The following is a 13,878-nucleotide window of genomic DNA, read 5'->3' as shown; positions in this document are numbered from 1 at the left end:
AAATCCTACTGATGAAGTAATCCTGGTGCACATACCAAAAAAATTTAATGATCATTTTGGAATTAAAAATCCTCATACATATTTGATTTCGGAACAAATCCAAAGGTTTGGTTAATGCACAGGCCTTGAAGCAGCCATTATGGTTGGAAAGAGACAAGACTCGTATAAACACAATCGGGAAGGATATTAGCATGGTCAACATTAGAGGAGTATGTTGAAGAGAGAAGACTTTTTAATAAAGTCCATCCAGTATTTTTAAGGGGAAGAAATGCTACGATCACTAATTTTATATTTTATTTATTTTAAATCGTTTTTACCTCGTTGCTTGTGGTTAACGTGTACTTGACTTAGTAAACTAGTATTTAATTAATTAGCTAATTATTTACGTTAGTTTAGACTCGTGGTGTCTCAATTATTTGCCTTAGTTTAGGCTAGTGGTGTCTAGCTTTACTCCTATTCTTTTGTATTAATTTTATACGTAAGTTAGTATTTAAACTAGCATCAACCTTAATAACAAAAGTCTGAAATATTATTTGACAACTTGTTAGTTGTATTGAGAGGTATTTAGTCCTTTAAAAAACTAAAAACGTGTTTATGAAAATTTGGAATTTCTTCAAATTAATTAACCTGTTTATCACTTTTTTTTTTTTGCATGATTTCATGTTGCATATACATTTCGTGCCTGTAACACGGCATCAAATTTAGCATGAACAAACATTAAAGTATGACGCCCAGCGGTGACGATGACAATGGATGGCAAATGTTTGCGGTGGTAATGAGGTTGATGCTAGTTTAAAAAATAATCATAATTAATTAAAATTAATAAGTAATAGTTAAAACCAGTATTTAATTAAATTTAATAATAACAGAAACGAATAAAGGAAAACATACGGGCATAATGCTGACGCTGTCATATTGTGATATGCAATTCGATGGTGGTGTAAATTTATAATGTAACGATGGATTTAGTTTCTTAGGTTCTTGATAGTGTGTCATAAGCCGTGCATTCTAATTTAAAGTTGGTAGCTTTTTAAGAGTTAATTAGGTTGTGCTGTACTGATTCAATAGTAAGTACTTGTTCAGTGTCGTACAAAATATGTCCACCAAAGCAAACAAATATTAAATGTGATGTGATTTCTTAGAAGCAGTGTTATCCAGCTTGGTATGGACTAATAATAATGGCTATAAATATATCAGGGCACTCAAAGCGGGACCTGAGAATTTCCCATATCGTGTGCATGATTTTGTGTAGGGAATGATTTCGATAAAGTTCTTTTCAAGCATTATTGAAAATTTTTTCCATATAATTTTTGTAAACGCTTAAGTGAACTTTTATTAGTTTCAAATGAGGATTGAAGACAGAGGATGGCGTAACGTGACCAACTTGAAGTTTTTGATGCTTTCTTTTCCCAAATTTATAGTGGGTTTGTGTGAATAAATGTTACTTTTTTATTCCTCAATTTAATTTTTGAATCCCTTTCGTTGCATGTATTGTATTTGGTGAAAAATCTGATTTTCGAAATTTGTATTTTACTAATTGATAAATTAAGATTGGCGGACTTGTAAAGGTAAAATAAAACTCAAGCCAGCAAAGTGAGATGTGCAGAGGTATAAGTGTCATTTTTTTTATTTGTAAAGGACTGAAATGTTAAAAACCCCTAAATGAATTTTAATGAGAAATTTTCTGGACAAAGGTTTTGTACAATTTTCATTGATTTTAAGGTTTAATAAAAAATAGTCTCTTAAAAATTTAAAATTCATAAATATTTTTATATTTATAGTTATTCCGTTGATGAAAATTATAAAAAAGAACAGAAATTGCTATAGAATTTTAATTAAATTATAGTATAATCTTAAAGAAAGTAATGAAATTATAAGCATATTCTCGATAACAAAATTCTTATCAGTAAGTAAGTTATTTATTCATTGTTACAAAATTATTTTGAGTTTATCAAGAAATTAATTATATCCTCGATTACAATTTAAATTAAAGATAGAAGGACTCACGATTTGTAGGTGTAAATTTTGTTTTTGAAAGAAGGTGTAAAGATATTTTAGTCTTTCAATAAATTCATATTTGTTATTTTATGTAATTTCATTTTATAATAGAACTATGATTACACAAAAATGGGGGTGTTATGAGGATATTAGGGGTGTAAAGATTTTTACTCCGACATTAATAATTTAAATTGGGCCTATGTTTTTCAAAGTCCTGAACACTTATTTGGGTCTAATTTAAAAGCCCATATTTGTCCTTTCATGTAAGATTTGAGCTTTTGACACCTCTCCAATTTCTGTATAAATTCCATCTCCTAAGGATGCCCCATCAAATGGTAAGAATAATAATTTATAAGAAATCTAATTGACACGACAACAATTCCAAAACTGCCGTCCACATATATTAGTATATTACTTCACTCTTTTTTTTTAATAAACTTTATAACCTGGCTTTCTCTCTCTAACCATGTTATAGAACCTTCCTCAAATCTCTTTGTTTTCTTCGCTGGCGTATTTTGGCCGGAAATTTTCTCAGTTTTGAGGCTTTTTGTTTTCAGGTCTAGAAATTTCTAACATGTAGATGGCCAATTAATGCATCCAAAGGAGATATGAGGTGTTAAAGTTCTTAATAAGGGAGCTGCTACCTTACATGCACGTAAGGTACAGTCCTCTCACAAAACTCAGATGTGGGTCCCACTTGGACCCACCAACCTTGTGAGAGGCTGTACCTTACGTGCATGTAAGGTAGCAAAAGCCTCTTAATAATATAATTATCAGTAAGGTTAAAATTGTAAACTTCATAAAGGTGTTATAAGTACTTTTTAGGGATGTGAGAAGTAAGCTTGGCAATAAAACGCGCTCCGCCTGGATCCAGACAATTCGGCCCGTGTTTATAAATAAAGTAGTTAAATATACAACTAATTTCGAGCACGGGTCCGGGCATGGAACCAAAAACCCATGACTCGGATCCGTGCCCTATTTTTTAATAAGTAAATTAAAAAAAAAAAGAAATATAAATAATGAAGCACTTTGCTAAATGAAACCCTAAATCCCTAATGCTCTCGACCTCTCGTTAAACAAGTGACACCTCCAACTCTCCAAGGCCCATGCCAACAACCACCACCTACCACTACGGGGCACCTCCACAAATGTCCAGGTGTCGGTGTCATCTCTTCTCACTTCTCAATTATTGGCCTTGGTGCGTGACTTTGCCCCATTCTAGCAGCCGAATGTTCTGCCATCACAGCCACAGTCTCCATCATCACCTCCTTAGCCGCCATCACACCATCATAGGCAGGTGGTATTGATTTTTGACTTCTTATTTTTCCCTTTCATGTAATTTTCTTAGCTTATTTAAAAAAATGATGAAATTATTATGATTATCAAGTGTTATAATTATATATATGCTTTATTTGATTCTATTATCCTTTTTGTTTTTCTTTAATTTTACGCTCATGTGATTATTTTTTATAAGGAAATTATCATTGCACTACATTTATTTTGCCTTATGTTCATTTAACCACTACAAAATTTTAACATGTACTTTGCACCATATTTCTTTTCACATTTGTATCAACTAACCACTTTTGCATTAACACTATTAAATAATTTTAATGAAATGAAAATTTTACCCCCAAATAAATTAAAAGACTATTTTATCTTATAAAAACTTTTAAAATTAAAAATTATAATCATAAAAATATCCCTAAATTTAATAAAAAAATAAATCTCAAATAGAGGTGCTCAATTGATTTTTACTAAATTTAGATTTTACAAAATTTTAATAATTATTTTTATTAAAAATTATAATTTGACAAAATTTTAATAAAAATAAATAAATTTATTTATTAAAAATTATAATTTTGTAAATTTTTATTAAAATAACTGAATTTATTTCTTAAAAGAATAAATCCTAAAATTTTAATAATTTAGGGGATTTTTATTAAATCCCAAAATTTTGTAATTATTTTTATAATTATAATTTTATATTAAAATAATTTTTATTAAAAATAAAAATTCTAATTTTTGGGATTTATTTTTATTAAATTTAGGGATATTTTTATCATTATATTTTTTTATTTTTAAAGTTTTTATAAAATAAAATGGTCTTTTAATTTATTTGGGGGTAAAATTGTCATTTTATTAAAATTATTTAATAGTGTTAATGCAAAAGTGGCTAGTTGATACAAATGTGAAAGAAAGGTGGTGCAAAGTACATGTTAGAATTTTGTAGTTGATAGAAAAAAATAAGACAAAATAAAGGTGGTGCAATGATAATTTTCCTTTTTTTATAATAATAAACATATGTAAATTGTATAGGACCTGAATTTAGGTTGCAGCGATGTTATCAAGTTAATTGTGAATTGTCAGTTGTTAGAAATTTTGGGATTTTCATAAGTTATATCAATAATTGATATTGTAATTGATTGGTTGTTACAGTTATTTAGATTTATTTTGTGATTATTATGCTACTGAATTTAAATTTTTGATAGAGATTGAATAAGTTTAGAATAGAGATTGAATGAATCTAGATAGTAGATTGAAACGGCTTTTATTTGTTATTTATGTAAAAAAATTTCTACACTATTAAACATTTTTTTTTTATAAATTAGTTCTTATCCAAGTAGAGAAAGGTTGGACCAAATATCGATGCTCGGGAAGTGCCAGGCTTGGCCTGGCCCATATGTGGAAAACCGAGCATGAACTTCAGTCTCGGCAGTTGGATCAAAACCTAACATGGACATAGTGTTTTGCCAACCCTAGTGAAAAGCCTCACTCTTTATTTAATTCATTTTTCAAAAAAAAAAATGATTTAAAAAAAAAAGGTTTATAAGGATGTTAAAAGGGGTGTAAAAAGCATTACTCTCAATTTAATAGGCCTCTTGACACCTCCCTGGATTAATAGTGTTCTGCTTACAACATTTAGTATAAAAATGATCTTCTTGCAATATTCTCTGAATTATTGGTGAAAATTTAAAGTTTTAGATTCAAAGATTTTACTCATAATCTTTGTTATATTGATATTGAACAGTTGAATGATTTCTCCTTCAATCTCTTATACATCTATTTTTAGAATATTTTAAAGTTTTATCTGTAATTTTATAAAGCTCGAAATGATTATCATATTCATAGGTATCTGTGAATTCTAAATTTGCACCTCCATTTTAATTATTTGTCTCTCTTGAGACAAACTAAATTTTTTCTATCAACATATGTTCATAACTAGTCTGGCTTTAACAATAGATATTTTCTTGCACATTGCAAAATAAGCTAACATGATCAATCTGAACGATTTTCCTGCAATTGTCTCTGGGAGAGTGCTTAGTAGTATGAAATCTACTTCGTTTAGCACAAGTGTTGGCATGTAAGATTTTTAATTTATTTCTAACAATATAACATATGTTAAAGATGATAATTTCACTCAAAAAGAGTTTTATTTATTTCATGAGAGGAATCAAGATGATTGTTGACAATGAGGATTTATAAGCGGTAGCCCACTATCCTTACATGATTCTATTTATAGAATTAAAGAGATAAGATTATCCCTTCTTACATGACACTTATTACATTTTCTTGGTGGATGATAGATTCTTTCGAGATAAGGTGACACTCCTCCCTTTATTCTTTAGGATAATTTCACTTTCCTTTTCCTCATGGCCGATAACCTGATTGCTTTTAGAGATAAGGCTTATCTTTTCTCTTGGATTCTTTCTCTTTGAATCAATGATGCTTTTAGTTGGTATCTTTTATATTTTTCAGTGGGCCCTTGTCACATGCCAATTGTCAGTTCGTCATCTAGTGACATGTCTTTTTCACGGGATCATTTTTTAGATTTTTTGTAGCAAAAGCCACATTTTGATTCATGCTTAAGCACCTTATATATCTTATGGTGTGTTGGCACACTAGATTCCACAAGAGTTTCACACATTGGCTTGTTTAGCTAAAATATTTTCTTTTCTGCTTATAAAAAAGACTATGTATTCTGACGTGACTTGGTGAAGGCATACCTTTTCTTTACTTATCCTCTCAAGTTGCTCATAGAGGACTTTCATCTCAATTGCTTAGTTGCTGGTAAGAACTTTAGGCTCAAACAATCCAAAATCATAATCATTATAGACTTGATCTAAATCAATGGTTGGATTAATCACGCTGCTGCTAATTCCAACTTGTATCTTGTGCTGTGCTAGGTACCATTTATTATTATTATAGTACTCAGGGCAAGTAGCGAGGAATTTGACAAAAATTCCTTGTTTTGCCTTTGTTATCCTTTTGAGTGGTAGCTTCTTTGATTTCTTTGGGAAGCATCTCTAATTCTCTGTAATTATCACTAACATAAATAAGGTTAATGAAACCATGTTCAAACATGTCTTTTATTATTTCTGGATCAGCTCCTGGAATAAAATTAATTCTCAGGTACAACCTCGAATGATCTGGTATTATATCCTCACTGGGATGAATCTCATAAGCTATCTTACAAATTCTTTAATATTCATAAGCGCAGTCACTTTTTAATGGGAATTTAACCATTAAACTGGATTATCTGCTTTTACTATATTTAAGTCTTAAGCTCATTGAAGAGCTTTGAGAACCTTCTCTCTTTATGATTGATCTATGATATTATTAATTATGAGAAATTTCTTTGAATGTGTGATCTTTGAGTTTTGTGAAGAACTCTGGGTAACTGCCCTTCAATTTGACCCTTGAAATGAGCTTTTTTAAGCATACAGCTAATGAATTGTTGTGAAATATAGAACTTCTAGATGATTTTTCAAATTTTTGTCCAGACAAAGTTTGCTCGATTCTTCTTGGGCATCATCAATCATTGAAAGCCCATCGTATATCATTGAATTACCTTTGATAAGCAATGCTTGTTCTTTATAGCACATTGTTATGTTCTTTATTATTTTTGAAAGGCTCTTATCCGTTGTATTCTTTAGTTAGGAAATCTGCAATACAATTGTTAGATTCTTTAATATATTTGATCTCAAATCATATTTTCCAAATAATTGCTGCCATCTAATTAATTTTTCATACTGAGGTAAATTAGGTAACTTATTGAATATAAATCTTTTTATTATAACTTACTTGAAAATAAGTATATTTTCTCTTAAATATGAGGTTGCATCTTAATTTCTGTTTTATCTATTATTAATCTTAGAAACTCTATTCTAGGTTTTGTTATTTCAGCTTTCTTTTGAGAAAGTAATATTCTATGTTTCTTGCATTTTTTGGTAAAAGAAACAAGATGATTAATTTGATTAAATTCATTATTTGAAAATATTAATATATAATCTAAACAATGTAGAATTCATGAAATTATTTAACATTTTATCCATTTTTCTTTGAAATATCTATGATGAAATTTTTGATCCAAAAGGCATCAATCCATCATACTGTCCTTGAGGTGTACTAAAGGTAGTAAGTGGTATACTTTCTTCTTCAAACTTGTTTGTCAACAGCCAGATTTGCAATCAGACTTGTTATATATATTTTTTGCTAATTACAAAAGTAATTAATGTATCCTTATGAGGTTAAAAGAACCCATCAAATTTGATATACTTATTTAGTTCTTTATAATTAATAATCATATGAGTTTTTCTTCGTTTAATCTCTATATGATTCCTAACCATAAAGGTTGGGCTACTATGTGGATTTTTAGATTCTCAAATAATCTTAAGGTCGAATAACTCTTTGATCTATTTATGGAATTCTAATCTATCATTTTGCCCATCTCTCATAGGCTTGACTCTTATAATAACATTTGCATTTATTAATTCAATCTTTGCATATGCTTTATCAACTTCCCATAGTCGATTTGGTCTTCAGTAAAGTTTTTATCAAGTTTATCTAAGATTTTTTACATAATCAAATATGATTTGATTGATTTTTATATTGAAATCCCCATGCTAGTTGCTTCAAAAATGGAATTTTCGAGTTGTTCATAGTGCAAGTATATAAATCCTAGGTGTAGTGATGGAGTGATTACATGGTGTTTTAAGACTAATTGTTTCATTAGTCATTATATAAATGAACTGAAGAAGGAAATTAACTCTTAAAAGTATATCTACATCCATATGATTATAAGACCATAATATTGGAATGCTTAAAACATAATCTTCTATTTCTATTAAGGCTTTAATTCTACATGTTCTTAAGGCATTTCTCTCTCCATTTAGCTAAATTAACTCCTGAAGTTAGCTAAATTAACTCCTGAACCCATATCAATCAAAGCATGCAACCATTCAGGCTTATGGTTATAACATGGTATAATCTTTTTTACATATACTATAAAGGGATTACACATATCTTAATATGATTTATTTGATTCCATCAATTGTTATACTAATTTCTTTGTCTCTTATATAGTAAGGAGATAAATTTTCAAGAAAGTTCATCCCTAATAGCAAATGACTTATTTCTGTTTCATAATCGATTTCAATGAAAAGTGAAAGATAAATTCTATCCTCTTAATTCTTATAAGAATGTCACCACATTGACTTAGCATCTTTCTTTCTCTATTATATCCTACGTTTATATATGGTTCTTTAAGAATTTTTCTTTCTAAATATTTAATCTTTTGGTATCAACATAAGATTTTGTAGCTCCTATATCTATGATAGCAAAAGTCTCATGCCATGAAGTTCAATTATTGTAATTAATCTTGATCTTTACATTTTAATTATTTCTTCTAATCGTTGCCAATATTTCATGTGATGGTGGTATCAAAAGTTGGCAATATCTACTAAAACTTTGTATTCTACTAAATTCTTGTTCCGTTTTGGGTATTGAGAATGATCTCCTACTCCTTGAAATGATTTTCCTATCTAGAGTATATATTGTAGACTTAGTAGTACTTCCTTTAATCAAAATAGGTTGACTACTTAAATTTATCTCTCATTCTTCTGTTAAATCAATTTCTCTTAAAATCTCAGGAGATTGTTGTTGGTTGGTTTCTTTTAATTACAATGGGTGTTAATGTACAAGTGTACACAACAAATAATATACTGACGAATATTTAGATAATCTCCATAGGAATTGATGTTATCAGATTTCCTATAGCAATCTTAGCAGTACAATGTTATCTTAAATTGAAAAAAAAATCAATGAAGCTAATGAACTAATTAAAATAAAAATGCAATAAGGAAAATTCTCACGTCAAACAGAAGGATGTAACCAATGGGAATAGAGTAGTTGAGTGATTAAACTCACTTAATAGTATTAACTGTTTTTGTATTTAAAATACTGTTACTACAACATCTATTACAGCACTTGGCAGAATCCCTCATGCATCCTCATATGTCCCTTGTTGGATATCTTATACCTAAATGCAACCTAGCAGTGACCAATATAGAGCAACGCACGTATAACAGTCAAACATCCATTAAGATTGTTTATTACTCAACCATAATCAAATTCAATTCATGACTTACAATAGATCAGTTAATAAAATTGTTTATCCATCTAATACATCCCCATAAATAAATAGAAAACAAGAAAATAGAAGAAAAATTGAGTTCTGCTTGGTCATTGTGATTTGTTTCCTCCTTGAGTCCTCTATTACAACCTTTAATCTCTCTCTTAATTTCTGTTTTCTTATTATTTTCTTTTCAGTATTCTCATTGGGTGACGGCTCCCCCTTTTTCTTTTTATGCATGGTCTTTTTATAACTTAAAATTAGGGCAACCAAAAGTGTGTGGTGTGTATCCTTCATTTTTGGAAACTCATATTGCAATCTTTTAGTTATTGGGCGCAAAATATAGTCTGTCATTGCTCTAGGATTGTTATAGCATTTTCATTGTTCTAGACTTGTTTTAACTCCTCTGTAGTCAAGTTCTTTCATTATTTCTACAAGTCTGTTGCAGCAATATTTCATCCCTAAAACTTGATCTTTTCGGTTGCCTATAATAATGCACATAATCTAAGCACAAAAATGATCTAAAGCAACAATTTATTAAAAATAAAAACACATCATATACTCTCTAAGTAATATTGTTTTAAGTCTAAGAGTGTCATGATAACTCTTATTTCATAGAGTTATCACATCCCCAAACTTAACCCATTACTTGTCCTTAAGTAACGAAAACTACACTAACACTTCAATCACACAACCATACATCAAAAAACTTAGCTTTGTCACAAAGTTTGCTAGGATTCATCAACCTTCACATCTCACTCTTAGACATGCAAAATTGCCATGGCAGTTCCAGTTCTAGACTTAGGTCTTGCTCTGCCCAAAGTGTGTGTGTGACACTTTGATCAAGTTCTAGAAATGTTGCAGCATCACACAGACATCACATATAACTCAAGAATAAAACATAAGTATATTCATATATGGGGGAGCAGAAGCCAAAATAGGTTTAAACTGTACTACAACAATCCTTTTTTTTTGTACACTTCAGTGTATCATTATTTTTCATGTGAATGTTTACACTTGTAATGATGACACCCAATTACTTAACTAATGCACATATTAGAGTTGTTGCAGTAATAACATGTCAAATGCTATAACATAGTCTTATCTATAGACACCTTTAACTCAAGGCTGAACATGGGGCTCATGGATAGACCTCGCTATTCAATATCCTAGACAGAGGACCTATCTTGCTCTTTTCTTTTTCTTTTTACAGTTGCTGTAGCAATGCTCATAACTCTCGTTGCCTTTTTACTCAAGTCTGCATATTGAGTATATATTAAGCCCTAGTTACTCAACAATTAAGCTATTGGAGTAAGATTTATTTCATATCAAACCTTGTTTGTGATAAATCTAAAAAACTTTCCCTCCCCAAACTTGAGTTATTTTTAACCTTTGCCCTACTAGTCTTGCTACAACATACTCACAAAACTTAATCAAAGCCTAAGTGTAAAGACAGAGTTTCAACTTTTATCTATAAACTATCCCTACTTGGCAATCATTTATTCCTACATTTCAACACCCAATTTATCTTAATTGGGTTCTATAATCTACTAACAACTACTAGATAAATAGAGCTACACACATAACACAAACACATCCATTCATGAACACATTACACCATAGCACAACCCTACCAAACTTGAAAGGTGTTGTGTCCTTACAAGTGCATAAAATAAAGCAAAGACAAACATGCATACACTAACAATAAAGAAATGAAAAATGAACAATCTGAAATAAATAAATAAAAGAAAAGAAAATTTTCAGAAATTTGAAAATTAATTTGGGTTGGTAGGGGATACTCCCCTCTTGTTGAATATTCTACTATAGCTTGTGCAAAAAAGGTTCAGTTCTTCTTAGCTGCACTTCTCAATCATTCTTTAGGTGAACCTAGTGATGTAGCAACTAGTTGTTTGTTTTTCTAACTCTGAGTTGGATTGATTGGTGGGGTTCCAGGAGGTTCAGTAGCTTTGGGTTGAATTTGCTTTGTTCTCTTGTGTTCTGGCTCTTCTGCTATTGTAGCACTTTCCAAAGGTTGTGCCTCTTTGCATTTGCTGGAGACCCTAGGAGCTGTGACGGGAGATTTTATTGGGGTTTGTTGTATAGCAGCTTGAGCAGGTGTTACTGCAGCTGGTTCTTCAACAGTGATACTGGCGATGAGGTCTCTTAGGCTGCTTCTTCCTTCTTTTGTTCTAGCAACTCTGCTAATAGCTTTCTCTATAGCTGCATCCACATCCTCTTCCCATTCTGATTCTGGCTCCTCCTTAACCAAAAATTTCTTTTTTCCTTTGCACGTAGGAGTCACTTTTAGAGGTTCTGCCTCCCTTTCCTCCTTTTATGCTTGCTCTTCCTCTTTTTCTTCCTCTACTTTCTCTTCTTCTTGCTCTCTATTTTCAGACTCCTCTGCTGTTTCAACATCATCTACTTCCTTTTACTCTTGCTGCTATTCTTCCTTGGACTCTCGTTCAACCTCCTCTACTACTTCAACATCTTCACTTCCTTCAGCTGAAGTAGTTTCCTTAGCTTCTCCAAAATTAAACTACTGCAACAACGATTTTGGAAATTCTGCATTTTTATTCTTTATGTATAGGGCAAATGGGTGCTTTTGTTCTTCAAGATGCTATAAATAGGTCCAAAATCTCTTATTTTCTTCCATTTGTGCTTGGACACATGTTTTCACTGCTTCACTAAGTTCTTGAAGCATTTTCTGCCCTTGCTGTAGTATGACGTTTTGGGGTCGTTGCAGTTGTAGGTTCTCCAACAATTCTCTCAACTTTCCTCATGGTAGTGGCATTTTCATTATTTATTCTCTCATCACTGTCATCAAATTGCACTCCCGAGACTTCACATATTCCCATGATGAGAGAAGGGAATAGTAATGTAGAAGATTTTTGCTTCTTTATTGCACAGTCTCTAATTTCCCTCTCAATGATCTTGCCTACATCTACAACTAAGCCCTTGACTATAGTATAGAGGAGGATGAGTATGTCTTGAGAAACTGTGGTAGTGTGGGTAGTTGACATTAATCGAGATTTCAAAAACTTTAGCCAAACCTTGGCAATATGTTTCAAATTATCCTACTAACCACTCGCTCTTCTTTACTCATCCACTCACTACTCGGGACAGTTAAGGTTTTGAAAACTTCCCCCTTTTTTCACCGTCATGTTCTCAGCAAATTGTGTATATTTACATTCTACAATAGTAGGTAAATCATAGAATGCATTAAAAACTCTAGAGTCTAAAGGGACTTGTACTTGCCTTAAAAAGATATTGCGTTGATCCTGCTGTAGCAAGTTGGAGTAGAATTTCTTTTACAACCGAGATGATTGGATCTTAGGGGTGAGAGCGAAATTTTACCCATCCTTTTCTTACTACAACGTTATAGATGTTGTTCATTATTCCCATTGGTTGCTTTGGGAATATAAAGTCCTTTTCCTCTAAAAGTTTTTATGGCTCTATAAATTCCGCAAATTTGTCTTTTGCTCTATACCTATGGAAGTGTGAAGCGTCTTTCAATCTAGCAGCTCGTGTCTTAAATTTTGGCATTGCTATAGCAGTTTGAACAAAATTGTATTGTGTTGAAAAGAAAAGTGAATGTAAAAAGAATTATACATATTATTGAGAATTATTGATGGGGATAGAAAGAGTCGTGGTGGAATTGAAAAAGTTTTAAGTGAATCCCTAATTTATAGCAATTAGGAAAGTAGAATAAGGAAAGTAATTAAGAGGATAACTTGGAAAGGATTTTTTGAAATTTAAAAACAAATTTAAATAAAAAAGGAAAAGATATATATCACAATAATTTAAGGATTGCATAATCTCCCCTTATCTTTAATTCTGATTTGCTGACGCTAGCCTGTCAGTCTTCTAACAGTAAAAATCCAAGGACTGTCAGTGCAACGGTAAAAATCCCTACTATAGCAACAGTGAAAAATTTCCCTGTTGGTTGAGAACCATCCTCCAACTGCCATGTTGACTATAGTGCAACTCACTGTAATGAAATAAACAAAACAGAAAAGAAATCCAATGCTCGAATTAGAATAAAATAGAAGTAAATTAAAAGTCTTCAAATCTTGACTTAACTTTTAAAGAAAAAATAAAATAATTTCCCTCATTGGGTTGCCTCCCAATTAGCGTTTGATTTTAGGTCTTTCAGCTTGACCGTCCTTGATTGCCCATGTTGGATCCCTTAGGAAAAGGTCCTCCCTTGGGTGATTTACAACAACTCTCAGGTAATGTTTCACCCTATGCCCATTCACCTTGAATTCTTGATCTGTTCTTTCATCTTGAAGTTCAACAGTCCCATAAGGATAGACTTTGATAAGTTTAAAGGTCCTGATTATCGAGATTTCATTTTTCCAGCGAAGAGATTTAATTACAAGTTATAGAGCAAGACTTGACTGCGTGGAATGAATTTGCTTTGCTGGATTCTTTGTCATGCCATTGCTTGGTCTTCTCCTTATAAATTC

Source organism: Citrus clementina, unplaced genomic scaffold, assembly GCF_000493195.1.
Source record: "Citrus clementina cultivar Clemenules unplaced genomic scaffold, Citrus_clementina_v1.0 scaffold_9, whole genome shotgun sequence".
In the NCBI taxonomy this organism is placed as follows: Eukaryota; Viridiplantae; Streptophyta; class Magnoliopsida; order Sapindales; family Rutaceae; genus Citrus; species Citrus x clementina.
This window is presented reverse-complemented; position numbering follows the sequence as displayed.